General features: G+C 42.0%; 1 protein-coding gene across 4 annotated transcripts in view; it reads right to left on the reverse strand.

Moving 5' to 3' along the window:
* Positions 1–6,020: 6,020 nt before the first annotated feature.
* LOC143767177 (uncharacterized) overlaps positions 6,021–18,221 on the reverse strand; it is an 81,275-nt gene continuing 69,074 nt past the window's right edge. For 2 of the 4 annotated variants that reach the window (XM_077255269.1, XM_077255271.1), the window contains exon 15: positions 6,026–8,972. The gene's annotated coding sequence lies outside the window, so the exon portion shown is untranslated. Of the gene's footprint in view, positions 8,973–17,437; positions 17,839–18,221 lie in introns of all 4 variants that reach the window. The other 2 variants (XR_013213678.1, XM_077255272.1) reach the window with 2 other exon arrangements.

The following is an 18,221-nucleotide window of genomic DNA, read 5'->3' on the forward strand; positions in this document are numbered from 1 at the left end:
TCAGACGGAACCTGAAAACCCATCTCTTCAAGAAAGCCTACAGCCTGCAATAACCATTCTGCTGCCTCGCCATCGCCAGAGCAGCCGCCTCACCACCACCAGAGCTGCTGCACCTCCGACCTTCTGTCTCTTCCCCACTATCCCATAGAATGTAAGTCCGCAAGGACAGGGTCCTCTCCCCTCTGTACCAGTCTGTCACTGTAAACTTGATTACTGTAAACGATATTTATAACCCTGAATGTAAACCCTTTCTCATGTACAGCACCATGGAATTAATGGTGCTATATAAATAATAATAATAAATAATAATAATAATATGCTGCGAAATGTAACCCGCAGCATTTCTGCGCGTTTTTTTCCGCAGCATGGGCACTGCGGATTGTGTTTTCCATAGGTTTACATTGTACTGTAAACGCATGGAAAGCTGCTGCGGACCCGCAGCTGCAGATCCGCAGCAAAATCCACAACGTGTGCACATAGCCTCACTCCGGCCCATCAGGTACTTCTGGATGTGACACAAGATTCACCATTATGTAAATTAATACACATGGGTAGTAGGCTGCAGTTATTACGCATGTGACTAATAATTAAATGCGATTTTACAGCATCTAATGATAGCCTATCGGAAATTAACGCTGCCGGGATGGAACGTTTCCGCATCGTAAACAGACATGCTGCGGTCTATAAAGACGCGCAACATGTGCTTATACGCAGATCTGCCACCTGTGTCTTTGAACGCATAGTGGAGATGGGATTTCATGAAATCCCATCTTCTATGCTGTAACATCTGGCCGCTGCGGGTTGGACGCTGCAGATGTATGCAGCGTCCAACCTGCAGCGTTTACTGACTGTGTGCATGTACCCTATCTGCAAACAGGATATCATTTTTTTTTTCCCTTCCCAGAAGCCAACTTTCAATAAGCTTTTTTTCAAGTGCCAAAAAAGCAGGTAATGAAAAAATGCATGCGGAAAAAAAAAACTGCAAAAACACAGGTGACCTGCCAGTGACCTCAGATGCAGATTTTACCTGTGTCAAATCCTGAGCAAATACTAAGCCATTCCTAACCGTGGAAACATATCCTAAAAATTAGCATTAAAAAGACGCAGCAAAAACGCCCAGTGAGAACACACCCTAACATTCCAGTCTCTCCTCCTTGCCTCCGATTTTAAAACATTCAGTTACAATCAGAGATAGGATTTTGGCGTGGAAGGCAGTGAGAAAAAAAGTACAGCCTCTCGTTCAGAATTTCCATATATTTAACATTAAGAGCCAACCCTGAATTTCCCCAGGGTATGGAAAACAAATTATTTTTGGCTTGGAGACAGAGGGGTATATCTACAATTTCACACTTCCCTCACCCATCGGAATCTAGATGGCTGACATGCACAGAAATACTTGAAAAATTTAATCTTCAGCCGTCACACTTTGAAAAGCAATTTATTGGCAAAGTGAAAGCAATTTATTGGAAAATTTTGCAACATTAATGAGAAACAGAAAATAACTGAACCGTTCACTTCAATGGAATGGTACTTAACAGAAAAGTCTCAAAAACAATTTAGGTTGTCTTCCAATAGAGTGATATAACTCCTTGCTGATGGAGGCGAAACTCATAGTGGATGTGAGGACGTTGGCCGAGCAGAAGGGTTGAGTAAGTGAGGCATGGTGGAGGGACCCCCCACTACCCCTCTTCTTCTTTCTGTTTGTTTCTTGTTTGATTATTTTGGTAAAGGAGCGTCACAGGAATAAGTTCTCACTTCCATGAGATGGGAGCTCTAGAGCTTTTAATCGCTCTAAATACATATGGAAATTAATAGTCATGATGTTTGTAATCTTTTAAGTACAGAAGTGAAATATTGTACCAATGTCAGGTCATGATTGATGATATCTTTTTGCTATCACTATGGGCATGAAAATCTTCATATACCATTTTGGAAAAGGAGCAGCACAGGAATAAGTTCTCACTTCCATGAGATGGGAGCTCTAGAGCTCTAAGGCTATGTGCACATGTAGAATTGACCTCATGCGGATTTTGTGCGGATTCCACTGCGGTTTTACACCTGTGGATTCCTATTGTGGAGCAGGTGTAAACCGCTGCGGAATCCGCACAAAGAATTGACATGCTGCGGAATGTAAAACAGCAGCTTTTCCTCACGTTTTTTTCCGCCTCATGGGCACAGCGTTTTCTGTTTTCCATAGGTTTACATTGTACTGTAAACTCATGGGAAACTGCTGCAGATCCGCTGCGGATCCGCAGCAAAATCCGCAACGTGTGCACATAACCTTATTCTCTCTCTATATATCTGAAAATAATAGTCATGATGTTTGTAATCCTTTAATTGCGGAAGTGGAAGATTGTACCGATGACAAGTCATGATTGATGATATCTTCTTGTTACCACTTGGGTTTCAGAAAATACGTGAGGGACTTAATAATAAATTGTTTCAAGATGTCAGAATAATCACTATATTGATCTAGATTATATGAAATGGCCCGAATTGACAAATGACGAGGAATAGAAGAATATAAATTAACAACATCAAATGTAAAAAAAACTAAAATGTTAAAGTAGTACTGTTAAAGTAGTAAGTGTTATGACGGTTTTAGAGGAGAACCCGGGCTACCGGCTATCGCACCACGTGGACACAGTTCCCATATGCACCGAACCCAGGCAACAGGCGATATTTGTACTGTTTAATTGCATATGAGACCCTCTGACACACATGTAGAAGCTGGCTCAATGGTTTTTATGTAACGGGATGTCCCCAATTACCCTTTAAACACAAGAGCGATACAACTTGTTTATGTGCACATATATAATTCCTTCTTTTCCTTCTTAAACTCAGCCGTATTTCATATACCACATGTAGATTATAATTCCTTGTGATTTTCTTTCCAGGCACCTTTTATCTCCCACTGAGACAGTATAATTGAGGAGATACCCACACCGCTGAAATAGGTGCTTATGAACTCTTGTCTACCACACTATACCTCTACCATGGAACATAAATCTATTGTAAAGCTGTAGTAGCTTCGTACGCAGTGACCCACAAATTCAAACACAAAAGTCAATTTTAATGTGTTTCTTCACAGCATTAAAGTCCAGTTCACATAAATGCATATAACTTCAGTGATCAGTTTACACCAGTTCAATGCAATACATTTCACATGGCTTTAGATTTGCGGTCCCTAAACAGGCCAGACTTCCCTTGTCCAGTTTCCCTGGGCGACCGCACGCCATCTTAGACTCTATATGTCTCCATACACACAGCCTCATATGTTGCAGACACTACTCACGCCAGCCCTCCTCTGACTAGTTCCCGTGGGTGTCCTGCATCGCTGTATCACAGTCTCTGTACTCACTCAGCGCACTGCACTCTTTATCCTCTGGAGTGCAGCCGGGTACAAATAAGACAAAGTCTCTTACAGACTCTTTACTCACACAGTCGTACACAGTTCAGGATATCCTCCGGGTAGCAGCCGGGCACCATATCCACCTGTTTGCAATCACTGCACATGCTAGTCCTCTTTCGGGCACAGGACATCCACCTCCGGGCACAGGACTGTCCACATCCGACTCCTACGGGTACAGGACATCCACCTCCGGGCACAGGACTGTCCACCTCCGGGCACAGGACTATCCACATCCGAGACCAGTACCATGGACGACTTGCATCTCTGTGTACGCTGCGGGTGCCAGGCTATTCAGCTGCCCTGGGTGCTGGCTCTGCTGGCCTCCATGCACTCTGCAGACCAGCACACACCAGACTGACACTGACGTGCACCTCGCACACCTGGCCATACCCCTTACTGCAGGGCTTTTAAACACACACAAACCTGTGGCCTTCAGCCACCTGGAAAACCCGGACCGGAAATCCGTGACTCTCATGCACACCTATGGACTTCCTCCGTCTGCATGCACATTCTGGGGAGAACAAACAGCGCCCCCTAGCTGTATCAGAGGCCACAGCCTCACACTATCCTTTTCATTACAGTATAGTATCCTTTCACGTTATATAGCTTTCTTTTAGACCTCTCATAAATGTACTTTATGTATTTTATTTCTATGAATACACCACTTTCACAGTCTGTTTCTTCTAGGGACATAATTTCCGTGGCAACAGTCACAGATTCACTATATCCTTTTGACATCAATTACAATAATAGCTATTATTTTCAATATATTTTCTTGTGCATTATTTGACTTATAATTTGATTTATTTTCTTTTTCTTTGTGTACCTGTTTGTAAAATTCCTCACTCCGATAAAAGTTTGTTCTGAAGAAGGTCCAAGTGAGGACCGAAAACGTTCAACTATTATTGTCTGGATGCATAATAAATGAACCATTTTTTCTTCGAATTTTGAGTGCCAAGTTTATTTAGTCTATTGATTACAGGCCGGATACCCTACTTGTGCAACAACACCATTCCAACAACAGAGTGCCATGTTTTACCTATACGACTTAAATTTTCAATAAGGGACCCAATACTAGAAATAATAGAACGAAGTGGAGGCCGAAAAATGCCTTTGTGGATTTTTGGGAAAGCATGAAAAATAGGACTGACAGGATGGTCGGGAAGAAGCAAATTGCAAATTTTGGTATTAAAAATACCTAATTTTAAACTCTCCTCAACAATACTAGATAGCCTCAGTTTGTATGGCAGGGTGGGATCGGTCTTAGGCCGGCGTCACACTAGGCGCAAGACAATACGGTCCGTTTTTTACGGCCGTAATACACAGAAATGTTCCCAAAATAGTGATCCGTATGTCATCCATAAGGCATGGTGTGGCAGCGTATTTTGTGCATGGCATCCTCCGTATGTAATCCGTATGGCATCCGTACTGGGATATTTTCTGGCAGGCTTACAAAACCGACATCTAATGGATTTATGGGCTCAAATGCTCATTAAAACATATATACAGTATATATATCTATATATATCTATATATATATATATATATATATATATATATATATATATGTCATTGAGATTATATATATATATATACTGTATATTTATACTGTATTTATATTTAATTCAGCGCGAGATATGTGAAAAGCCGGTAATTCAATTGCCGGCTTTTTCTTTCTCCTTCCCAAACCCGACAGGATATGAGACATGGTTTACATACAGTAAACCATCTCACATCCCTTTTTTTTGCATATTCCACACTACTAATGTTAGTAGTGTGTATGTGCAAAATTTGGGCGCTGTAGCTTGTAAAATAAAGGGTTAAATCGCGGAAAAAATTGGCGTGGGCTCTCGAGCAATTTTCTCTGCCAGAATGGTAAAACCAGTGACTGAGGGCAGATATTAATAGCCTAGAGAGGGTCCATGGTTATTGGCCCCCCCGACTAAAAACATCTGCCCCCAGCCACCCCAGAAAAGGCACATCTGGAAGATGCGCCTATTCTCGCACTTGGCCACTCTCTTCCCACTCCCGTGTAGTGGTGAGATATGGGGTAATGAAGGGTTAATGTCACCTTGCTATTGTAAGGTGACATTAAGCCAGATTAATAATGGAGAGGCGTCAATTATGACACCTATCCATTATTAATCCAATAGTACGAAATGGTTAATAAAACACACACACATTTTTTTAAAGTATTTTAATGAAATAAAGACACAGGTTGTTGTAATATTTTATTATACTGGTAATCCACCTGATGACCCTCATCCTGTAACAAAGGAAAAATAAAAATGCAACAATATCTCATACCTTCCGTCGCTCAGGTCAAGTCCCATGAAGTAAATCCATCTGAAGGGGTTAAATCATTTTACAGCCAGGAGCTGTGCTAAAGCAGTGCTCGTGGCTGTAAAACCCCGGGGAATGAATGGATGGCAGGGGAATGACCTGTAGTTACCTTGAGTTGCGGTGAGGCGCCCTCTGCTGGATGTCCTCATGAACTGGAGCCTGGTAAAAGTTCCCACGCTCGAGTTCATATGAGGACATCCAGCAGAGGGCGCCTCACCGCGACTCAAGGTAACTACAGGTCACCCTGCTTTCCATTCATTCCCCGGGGTTTTTACAGGCACGAGCACTGCTTTACCACATACACACTACTAACATTAGTAGTGTGGAATATGCAAAAAAAAAAAAGGGATATGAGATGGTTTACTGTATGTAAACCATGTCTCATATCCGGTCGGGTTTGGGAAGGAGAAATGAAAAGCCAGCAATTGAATTACCGGCTTTTCTCTCTAACACCGGTGCGTATTTCTCGCAAGTCACACGCATGGTCCGTGTGTAATCCGTATTTATCTCGCCCCCATAGACTTTCATTGGCGATTTTTTTTGCGCAATACGGTGACAAACGCAGCATGCTGCGATTTTCTACGGTCGTACAAGACCGTATATTACGGATGCGTAATATACGGCAGATAGGAGCTGGGCCATAGATATTCATTGGGCCGTGTGCAATTCTTATTTTACGGACGTAGTTTATGCGCTCATACGTCCGTAAGACTCGCTAGTGTGATGCCGGCCTTAAGAGGTTGATATGTAGAGTGATCATTTAGATCATTTAGATCATTTAATACACTATGTACTTTTTGTAAGTTTATGTATAGAGTAGTATCACGAACGACAGTACAACCTCCTTTATCTGACTGTCTGATGGTAAGATTAGAATTGTCTCTCAATTCCCTAATAGCTTTGTAATGAGAATAGGTTACATTTTTATGATAATGAGATTGCTGTGTTTGAATGTGTAGTGATCTTAAATATTTTTCAATGAGAGATTGAAACAGGTCAAGGGATGGAAGTCTTGACTGCAATGGATAATAAGATGAATTTTGAGGAAAAACCCTGACATCTTTGTCTTGAATCAAGTGAGAATTATGCTTAGGATCCTGCAAAGATGACAGGGTTAAAATAGCATTATGCTCTTTAAATGAAAGAGATGCTGTGTCCACAGAAGAAGAAAAGTGACTGTCCTGTAACCTTTCTTGTCCATTAGTATCCATAAAAAAAGTCTCTTTACTGTTAACAATCTGGTAAATTTGTTTACATCTTTAATAGTTTGAAAGAGATCAAAAGTTTAACTGGGCGTGGAGAGAGGTGAATATTAATTTCTCTTAAGTAGCGGCACACGTGAGCGCCGGCAGCAGCAGGAAGCTGGGGGCTGACACTGTGCGCACTACTGAAGAGGAATGAATACTCACTGCTCTCTGCGCGCACAGTCCTGGCATGCAGAGCAGTGAGAAGCTGCGCTCTGCTTGTGAGCAGCGCATGACGTCCCTGCCATGCGCTGCATACAAGCATAAAGCAGCTGCTGGCATCACAACAAGATGCTGCGAGGGAGCGCCGGGAAGGTAAGTGTAATGTTTTTGTTTAATGTTTTCTGATGGGGCCATGCATATCAAGATGGGGGTGGGGGCCAATTATAAGGATGGGGTCATGCATACCAGGATCGGGATGGGGGCCAATCATACCAAAATAGGGATGGGGCCCTGCATACCAGTATAGGGATGGGGCCATGCATACTAGGACGAGATGGGGACCCTGCATACCTCAATAAGGATGGGAGCCTTGCATACTAGGACGAAATGGGGGCCCCTGTATACCAGGATAGGGATGGGCCATGCATACTAGCATGAGATGGGGGCCCTGCATACCAGGGTAGGGCTGGGGCCATGTATATTAGGACGAGATGGGGGCCCTGCATACTAGTTAAGGGATTAGGGCTATCATTCCTGCCAGGATAGGGATGAGGGAGCCATGCATACCTGGATAGGGATGGGGCCCTGCATACCAGGTTAGGGATTGGACCATGAATACCAGGATAGGGATGATGAGGGATCAATGCATACCAGAATAGGGATGAGGGGGCCATGTGTATCAGGATGGGGATGAGGGGGCCATGTGTATCAGGATGGAGATGAGGGGGCCATGTGTATCAGGATGGGGATGAGGGGACCATATATACCAGGATAGGGGATACTAAGTACAGAATTGACCACATTTTTTGCTTCAATTTTTTTTTCCTAATTTCCTCCACTAAAACCTAGGTGTGTCATAGTCCGAAAAATATGGTAGTTAATTTCATATATTTATAAGATATTTTTTAATCACTTGTTTGTACATTTAAGAGGCAGAAACCTTTTTTTTATGTTTTTGGCATTTAATTAAAAGCAACTTACCTAGTAATTTCAACAGAGTACCTCAGTAGCTGAAAAGTAAATGCGATCATGCTGTGAAGAGGCAGTGGAGAGCAGGTGCATTGAAGACTTCCTCCCCATAATAACATAAAGGGTTGTCTGCTCCTAGACAACCCCTTATTAATAGCCCCAGGGTACAGCATAAAATAATAATAATAAAAAAACTTGCCGTACTGGCGCCATTCCTTCAATGTCAGCATGTCTCCTCGCGTCACAGGACATAATCAATATCACATGATGGGTCAGGCATTCGCAGTGTTCTCTGGATGGAAGAAAGACTGTTCTCAAAACTGTGAAAGCTGCAATCAACAGTAGCTGTCAAGTGACAGTCAGGGAACTTTTTGCTGACATCAGAGGAATTGCGCCAATCTAACAGGTAAGTATCACTTTTTTTTTTTTTTTTATCTTTGATACTTCATCCTGAGTCTAGTAAGTAGGGGCTGTCCGAAAGTGGACAACTCTAAAATCTCCATATGCAAGAACTATTAAACTAAACAAATTTGACAGTAGTGTACTTTGAATGAAACAATTCTTACAATATAAGAAAAACATACAAATCTTTCCTCAATCTTTAACTACATCATCAGCAATGTGTTCTGGTTTCTTAGACCTTGGTCTTCATTCCATAACATAAGGAGAAAAGAAAGTTTGGAAACTAGAAAATCAATTTTGCTCTCAGTTTCAATAAGTTTAGAAACAATGTCAACACTGCTTGGTTCTTGGCATATTGTGGGCTGGGGACTATAAGGCCCAGGAGTTTCGTTATGACACCCTGGTATTGAATTCACTGTGCTTTAATCTTGTTCCAGTTCCTGTTTTGAAAGATATTATATTAGTATATACATTTAAAAGGGTTCGTAAAATTCAAATATGCCTTTTTGATAGCCAAAATTGTTTAAAAACGAATGGTTTCTACAGTTTTCACTGCAACTATTAGAACTGTCTACTATGTAAAGTTTCCCCTACGGCTCTCTTGTCTTGAGCAAGGTTCACATACTTTAATGCTATATTGGTCCTAATTCCTTGTAACACAGAAAAAATATATATGTTTAATTACTTAAGATGCATCCAATTCAGGGATTCTGTAAGAAGGTTTTTGCAATTTAATCTAAGAGCAGTATGATGTGTTGGCAGAGAGTCTGATTCCAGCAATGTGTCACTTGCTTAGCAGCTAGCTGTAGTTTCAATACAATCAGTATTTTATCAGTATAATATTATCATTTCAGGACTAGGTGTGGATTCTGAAAGCAGCATGCTGTATGAGTAGAGAGCCTGAGTTCAGCAATGTATCTCTTACTGGACTGTTTGCTGCAGTTTTGATAGAATCCCTGTTTTCTCTGTAGCAGTGCTCAAATGCTGAGGTCTGTATAATCCCAGACCCCACCGATTGACAGCTTGCTGACAATGTACAGTGTACACAGGAAGCTGCCAATCAGTGATGTGGGTGGGGTTAGATACAGCTCAGCATTCTGAGCACTGCTACATCTACAGCAGAGAAATGGGATTTTTCAGAACCCATGACAGCACCACGGAGAGAGTCGATTTGCCCTTTGAGGACAAGAAACTTACAGAATTAGTTGGATTACAGAGCACAGGAGGACCTCCTATTGTTATTACAACAAATCAAACATCAACACCATAATGCCTTAAACACCCTGTAACTTACACAAAAAAACAAAGTGTGATCACCCACATGTGATGGGAGGGAATATAAGGATGCTGTCAAGGGTTCTGAAAAATCCTATTACCAGTATGTAATTACATCTTTCTCTCATCCATGACAGCTCCGCAGAGAGAATTACAGAGAATTAGAATTCAGGGAAGGACTTCCGGGTCTCTGCAGTGACTGTTCAGGCAGAAGGCGCGCACTAACCACGTCATCGCGCCCTCTGACCTGAACGTCACAGCCAGAGGACGCGGAAGACGGAGCCTGGCGGAACAGGAACAGGTGAATATCGCAATGGTCACTCTCCCCCATCATACTCACCCTCCCGGCACGGTCCCTAGCAGCTTCTCTAATGCTATGGTCTCTGGGAGCTTGTTCCTGTGTTCAGCGGTCACTGGTAGCGCTCATTAAAGCAATGAATATGCGCTCCACCCCTATGGGAGTGGAGTCGCGTCCATATTCATTACGTTAATGAGCGGTACCACGTGACCGATGAACAAAGGAAGAGCTGCCGACACCCGTAGACCATCGAAGAAGCTGCCAGGGACCATGAGGGTGAGTATGATGTGACAGCTGCTACTTCCCCTCCCCCACCGACCCCCTGGGACAATGACTCGAGTATAAGCCGAGAGGGGCACTTTCAGCCTAAAAAAAATGGGCTGAAAATCTTGAGTATAAACAGTGTGTATAATATATATATATATATATATATATATATATATATATATATATATATATATATATATATATATATATATCTGCCAAACATCAAGAGACCACTGCACAGTTTTATAAGAATCAGCTTCTCTACATGTCTGACAGCCATTCCATTCCAGTGTCAGTTGAATTCCAACCAGAGTACACCTCATTCTACTTAATGTGCTTCTAATTAGGTGATCAGCTGAACCAAATCTTATTCAACGAAGGAAAGTATAAAAAAAACACTGCTGTGGTGTTCACAATCCTCTTGCAATAGGACAAGCTGGATGGCAAAACAAGTGCTAGTAATATCCCAAAAATAATAGGAATGAAAAAATAACTTTTAACCATGCCAAAGGAGTTGAAAACTAGCAGAGAGACAAAGCGAGCGTCATGTTGCCTCCATCCTTAAAATTTCTAAGACGGCAGCCCATTACAACAAGGTCAAGCAGCAGACATTGGGGACAACGAAGCTACAGACTGGCAGAGGGTGAAAACGACTCTCCACTGACAGGGATGAACGTCATCTTATTTGAATGTCACTCAGCAACTGAAGGATGACATCAAGTGACCTACAAAAGGAATGACAAATGGCCGCTTCAGTGAAGTGTATGGCAAGAACAGTTCATAACAGGCTCCTAAATGCCGGACTCAAGTCATGTAAAGCTAGAAAAAAGCCATTCATCAATGAGAAGCAAAGGAGAGTCAGGCTGAAATGTGCCAAAGACCATAAGGATTGGACCATCGAGGTCTGGAGTAAGGTAATCTTCTCTGATGAGTCTAATTTTCAGCTTTGCCCAACAACTGGTCATCTAATGGTTAGACGAAGACCTGGAGAGGCGTACAAGCCACAGTGTCTTGCGCCCACCGTGAAATTTGGTGGAGGATCGGTGATGATCTGGGGATGCTTCAGCAAGGCTGGAATTGGGCAGGTTGTTCTTTGCGAAAGACGTATGAATCAAGCCGCATACAAGGTTATCCTGGAAAAACAGTTGATTCCTTCTGTTCAGGCAATGTTCCCCAACTTTGAGGACTGTTTTTTTCCAGCAGGACAATGCACCATGCCACACAGCTAGGTCAATCAAGGTGTGGATAGAAGGACCACCACATCAAATCCCTGTGGGCAGCCCAATTTCCAGACCTCAACCCCATTGAAAACTTCTGGAATGTAATCAAGAGTAAGATGGATAGTCACAAGCCATCAAACAAAGAAGAAATGCTTACATTTTTGTACCAGGAGTGGCATAAGGTCACCCAAAAGTTGTGTGAAAGACTGGTGCAAAGCATGCCAAGAAGCATGAAAGCTGTGATTAAAAATCATGGTTATTTCACAAAATAATGATTTCTGAACTCTTCATGAGTTAAAAACATTAGTATTATTGTTTATAAAGGATTATGAACATGTTTTTTTTTTTGCATTATTTGAAGTCTGCAAGCAATGCATTTTTTTTTTGTTATTTTAACCATTTCTCATTTTCAGAAAATAAATACAAAATTTATTGCTTGAAACTTTGGAGATATGCTGTTAGTAGTTTATAGAATAAAAGAACAATTTACATTGTACTCAAAAATATACCTATAAAGAGAAAAATCAAACTGAAAATTTTGCAGTGGGCTCTTAATTTTTGCCAGAGCTGGCTGTATGTTTTTTTATGTGTATATATACACTACCGTTCAAAAGTTTAGGGTCACCCAGACAATTTTGTGTTTTCCATGAAAACTCATACTTTTATTAATCAAATGAGTTGCCAAATGAATTGAAAATCTAGTCCAAACATTGACAAAGTTCGAAAAAAAAGATTTTTATTTGAAATAATAATTTTCTCCTTCAAACTTTGCTTTCATCAAAGATTGTTCCCTTTGCAGCAATTACAGCATTGCATACCTTTGGCATTCTAGCAGTTAATTTGCTGAGGCAATCTGGAGAAATTTCACTCCATGTTTCCAGAAGCCCCTCCCACAAGTTGGTTTGGCTTGATGGGCACTTTTTGCTCACCATACAGTCAAGCTGCTCCCACAACAGCTCAATGGGGTTGAGATCTGGTGACTGTGCTGGCCACTCCATTACAGATAGAACACCAGCTGCCTGCTTCTTCCCTAAATAGTTCTTGCATCATTTGGAGGTGTGCTTTGGGTCATTGTCCTGTTGTAGGATGAAATTGGCTCCAATCAAGCATTGTCCACAGGGTATGGCATGGCGTTGCAAAATGGAATGATAGCCTTCCTTATTCAAAATCCCTTTTTTAACTTGTACAAATCTCCCACTTTACCAACACCAAAGCAACCCCAGACCATCACATTACCTCCACCATGCTTGACAGATGGCGTCAGGCACTCTTCCAGCATCTTTTCAGTTGTTCTGCGTCTCACAAAGGTTCTTCTGTGTGATCCAAGCACCTCAAACTTGGATTTGTCTGTCCATAACACTTTTTCCAATCTTCCTCTGTCCAATGTCTGTGTTTTTTTGCCCATATTAATTTTTTCCTTTTATTAGCCAGTCTCAGATATGGCTTTTTCTTTGCCACTCTGCCCTGAAGGCCAGCATCCCGGAATCGCCTCTTCACTGTAGACGGTGACACTGGCGTTTTGTTTTGCGTGTACTATTTAATGAAGCTGCCAGTTGAGGACCTGTGAGGCGTCGATTTCTCAAACTACAGACTGTAATGTACTTGTCTTGTTGCTCAGTTGTGCAACAGCGCCTCCAACTTTTATTTCTACTCTGGTTAGAGCCTGTTTGTGCTCTCCTCTGAAAGGAGTAGTATACATCGTTGTAGGAAATCTTCAGTTTCTTGGCAATTTCTCGCATGGAATAGCCTTCATTTCTAAGAACAAGAATAGACTGTCGAGTTTCACATGAAAGTTCTTTTTTTTCTGGCCATTTTGAGAGTTTAATGGAACCAACAAATGTAATGCTCCAGATTCTCAACTATCTTAAAGAAGGTCAGGTTTATAGGTTCTCTAATCAGCCAAACTGTTTTCAGCTGTGCTAACATACTTGCACAAGGGTTTTCAAGGGTATTCTAACCAGCCATTAGCCGCCTTATACAGTTAACAAACACAAAGTACCATAAGAACACTGGGGTGATGGTTGTTGGAAATGGGCCTCTATACACCTATCAAGATATTGCATTACAAACCAGACGTTTGCAGCTAGAATAGTCATTCACCACATTAACAATGTATAGAGTGTATTTCTGAATCTTTTAATGTTAGCTTCATTGGAAAAAAATGTGCTTTTCTTTCAAAAATAATTAAAATTTCTAGGTGACCCTAAACTTTTGAACGGTAGTGCAATAAATAAATATATATATATATATATATATATATATATATATATATATATATATATATTTATATTTGTCTTTCTGTCGGCAACTTCCGTCACGGATATTCATTCGCTGATTGGGTCGCCAGCTGCCTGTCATGGCTGCCACGACCAATCACCGACGGGCACAGTCCAATTAGTCCCTCCCTACTCCCCTGCAGTCAGTGCCCGGCGCCCGCTCCATACTCCCCGCAGTCACGGCTCACACAGGGTTAATGCCAGCGGTAATGGACCGCGTTATGCCGCAGGTAACTCACTCCATTACCGCCGCTATTAAGCCTGTTTGACCAAGTTTTTACTATTGAGGCTGCCTATGCAGCCTTAATTGCAAAAACATCTAATGTTAAACATAATAAAAAAAAACAAAACAAATCATTATATACTCACCTTCCGCCGCCTTTCCGACGCTCCGGTGACCGGTCCATGCAAGCGGCAGGTTCCGGTGCTAAGGTTGGTGTGCGAGAAGGACCTGCCATGATGTCACGGTCATGTGACCGCGACGTCATCACACCCTCGGACCGGAAGCTGCCGCCTGAACCGAACACAGGCGACAGAACTACAAGGGGCCCCTCGGAAGGTGAGTATATGTTTATTTTTTAACCTGTGACATACGTGGCTGGGCAATATACTACGTGATTGGGCAATATACTACGTGGCTCTGTGCAATATACTACGTGGCTCTGTGCTGTATACTACGTCACTGGGCAATATACTACGTAACTGGGCAATATACTACGTGGCTGGGCAATATACTACGTGGCTCTGTGCTGTATACTACGTCGCTGTGCAATATACTACGTGGCTGTGCAATATACTAAGTCACTGGGCAATATACTACGTCACTGGGCAATATACTACGTGGACATGCATATTCTAGAATACCCGATACGTTAGAATCGGGCCACCATCTAGTATATGTATGTATATATATATATATATATATATATATATATATATATATATATATATATATATATATATATATACATGCATATACATATACATACATGTATACATACACACACACAGTACAGACCAAAAGTTTAGACACGCCTTCTCATTTAAAGATTTTTCTGTATTGTTGTGACTATGAAAATTGTAAATTCACACTGATGGCATCAAAACTATGAATTAACACATGTGGAATTATATACTTAACAAAAAAGTGTGAAACAACTGAAAATATGTCTTATACTCTAGGTTCTTCAAAGTAGCCATCTTTTGCTGTGATGACTGCTTTGCACACTCTTGGCATTCTCTTGATGAGCTTCAAGAGGTGGTCACCGGAAATGGTCTTCCAACAATCTTGAAGGAGTTCCCAGAGATGCTTAGAACTTGTTGGCTCTTTTGCCTTCACTCTGCGGTCCAGCTCAACCCAAACCATCTCTTTTGGGTTCAGGTCTGGTGACTGTGGAGGCCAGGTCATCTGGCGTAGCACCCCATCACTCTCCTTCTTGGTCAAATAGCCCTTACACAGTCTGGAGGTGTGTTTGGGGTCATTGTCCTGTTGAAAAATAAATGATGGTCCAGCTAAATGCAAACCGGATGGAATAGCATGCCGCTGCAAGATGCTGTGGTAGCCATGCTGGTTCAGTATGCCTTCAATTTTGAATAAACCCCAACAGTGTCATCAGCAAAGCACGCCCACACCATCACACCTCCTCCTCCATGCTTCATGGTGGGGACCAGGCATGCAGAGTCCATCCGTTCACCTTTTCTGCATCAGACAAAGACACGGTGGTTGGAAGCAAAGATCTCAAATTTGGACTCATAAGACCAAAGCACAGATTTCCACTGGTCTAATGTCCATTCCTTGTGTTCTTTAGCCCAAACAAGTCTCTTCTGCTTGTTGCCTGTCCTTAGCAGTGGTTTCCTAGCAGCTATTTTACCATGAAGGCCTGCTGTACAAAGTCTCCTCTTAAAGGGCCACTGTCACCCCCTCCAGCCGTTATAAACTAAAAGAGCCACCTTGTGCAGCAGTAATGCAGTGTGTTATGCATTATGCAGAGTGCGGGGCTGGGATTCACAAGCAGGGCGGCCGTACAGGCGCAGTCTGCAAGCCTGGCTGTGACGTCAGACGGCCAGAGCTCACTGCGCCTGCACCAGACAGTACTACACAGCGCAGGCGCCGGATTTCATGCGAAAACAGTGTGGAGGGGGTGGCGCCCGGCGCCCTTGAAGATTTGAGTGACTGCAGTGTGGTGTTTCAAGCAAATTTCAAGAATTTATAAAATGCATTATTTTGGGAATACATGCACCAAAAACTAAAAGAGCCACCTTGTTAGAATGCAGCATTACTGCTGCACAAGTTGGCTCTTTTAGTTTATAACGGCTGGAGGGGGTGACAGTGTCCCTTTAACAGTTGTTGTAGCTGAGCTGCTGTTAACCTGCGATTTCTGAGGCTGGTGACTCGGATAAACTTATCCTCAGAAGCAGAGGAGACTCTTGGTCTTCCTTTCCTGGGGTGGTCCTCATGTGAACCAGTTTCTTTGTAGCGCTTGATGGTTTTTGCAACTGCACTTGGGGACACTTTCAAAGTTTTCCCCAATTTTTCAGACCGACTGACCTTCATTTCTTAAAGTAATGATGGCCACTCGTTTTTCTTAGCTGCTTTTTTCTTGCCATAATACAAATTCTAAGAGTCTATTCAGTAGGACTATCAGCTGTGTATCCACCAGACTTCTGCACAACACAAGTGATGGTCCCAACCCCATTTATAAGGCAAGAAATCCCACTTATTAAACCTGACAGGGCACACCTGTGAAGTGAAAACCATTCCCGGTGACTACCTCTTGAAGCTCATCAAGAGAATGCCAAGAGTGCGCAAAGCAGTCATCAAAACAAAAGGTGGCTACTTTGAAGAACCTAGAATTTAAGACATATTTTCAGTTGTTTCACACTTTTTTGTTAAGTATATAATTCCACATGTGTTACTTCATAGTTTGAATGCCATCAGTGTGAATGTACAATTTTCATAGTCATGAAAATACAGAGAAATCTTAAAATGAGAAGGTGTGTCCAAACTTTTGGTCTGTACTCTATTAATAGCAGTGACAGTATCCCTTATATAATGAATATTGACTGCTGTATCTACATTATATAGGTGATAATGCAACTGCTGTATATACATTATATAGGCGATATTGCGACTGCTGTATATACATTATATAGGTGACACTGTGACTGGTGTGTATAGTCGCAGTATCACCTATGTAACATATATACAGAAGTATCACCTATACTGTATATATTTATAGCAGTCACAATATCCACTATATAATGTATATAGACTGCTGTATATACATATTATAGGTGATACTGTGACTGGTGTGCATAGGCGCAGTGTCACCTATGCACACACAGCAGTATAACCTATATATTGTATTTATAGCAGCCACAGTGTCACCTATATAATGTATATAGTCTGCTGTCTATACATTATATAGGTGATACTGCGATTATATGCAGCACTAGCAGTATCACATATATTCTATATACATTAGTCTAAGTCTATATACTGTACATTATACAGGTGGTACTTCAAGTGCTGTATATACAGAAAACAAGGTTTCCGTATTGGGACTCACCCAGGTCCATGAGATGGGGGAGGATGAAGAGATGAGGCGGGTCCTTCATCGGGTGTGCAGAGGAGTGAATCCCTGGCTGGGTCTGTTGAGTCGAGCAGGAAACAAAAAAAAAGATGCTCTGACGCTGGTACTGGCCAGCGTCAGAGAGAAGAGCCCTGCGCAACCCACGGTGGCCCATTCAAACTTGTGAATGAAGGCCCTGTGTACACGCACTCTCAAACATCTCTGGAGATAGTGTAATTTGCCCTTCCAGATGCCATTGCAGGGAAATCGCGTCTCAGGATGTCCAATTGTAGTTCCCTGGTGTGAAACTGAGCCAGCACTGATGCGAGGGAGAAGTAACGCCCTTTTATTCTGTAGGTTTCCTGTCCTTGGAGGGCAGATCCACTGACTTGCTGGTGCTGTTACGGGTGAGAGAAAAAACAGGGATTGTATCACAACGGCATCAAGCAGCTCAGTGATACATCGCTGAAATCAGGGTCTCTGCCATATCAGCATGCTGCTCTCAGATTCCATAGCAAAAACCTCGTCACAGATTCCATTTAATAATATTGCTTTAATAATATAGTTTTATTTCTAAGTATATCAGTGCATAGCTTATGGACCATTTGTCACACTTTAAGATGTCCTTTGTGCCATTTTGGGTCACAGATTACTGGTCAATTATATTAACTATGTCAATAGTTATTGTGACCAGTCAGCATCTTCGCTCCTTATGCTTACTATATGCCTACTGTTATCCTTGATGCTTTATGTCTATGTGTTCCACAGTACGAAACTCCAC

Source organism: Ranitomeya variabilis, chromosome 4, assembly GCF_051348905.1.
Source record: "Ranitomeya variabilis isolate aRanVar5 chromosome 4, aRanVar5.hap1, whole genome shotgun sequence".
NCBI classification, from domain to species: Eukaryota; Metazoa; Chordata; class Amphibia; order Anura; family Dendrobatidae; genus Ranitomeya; species Ranitomeya variabilis.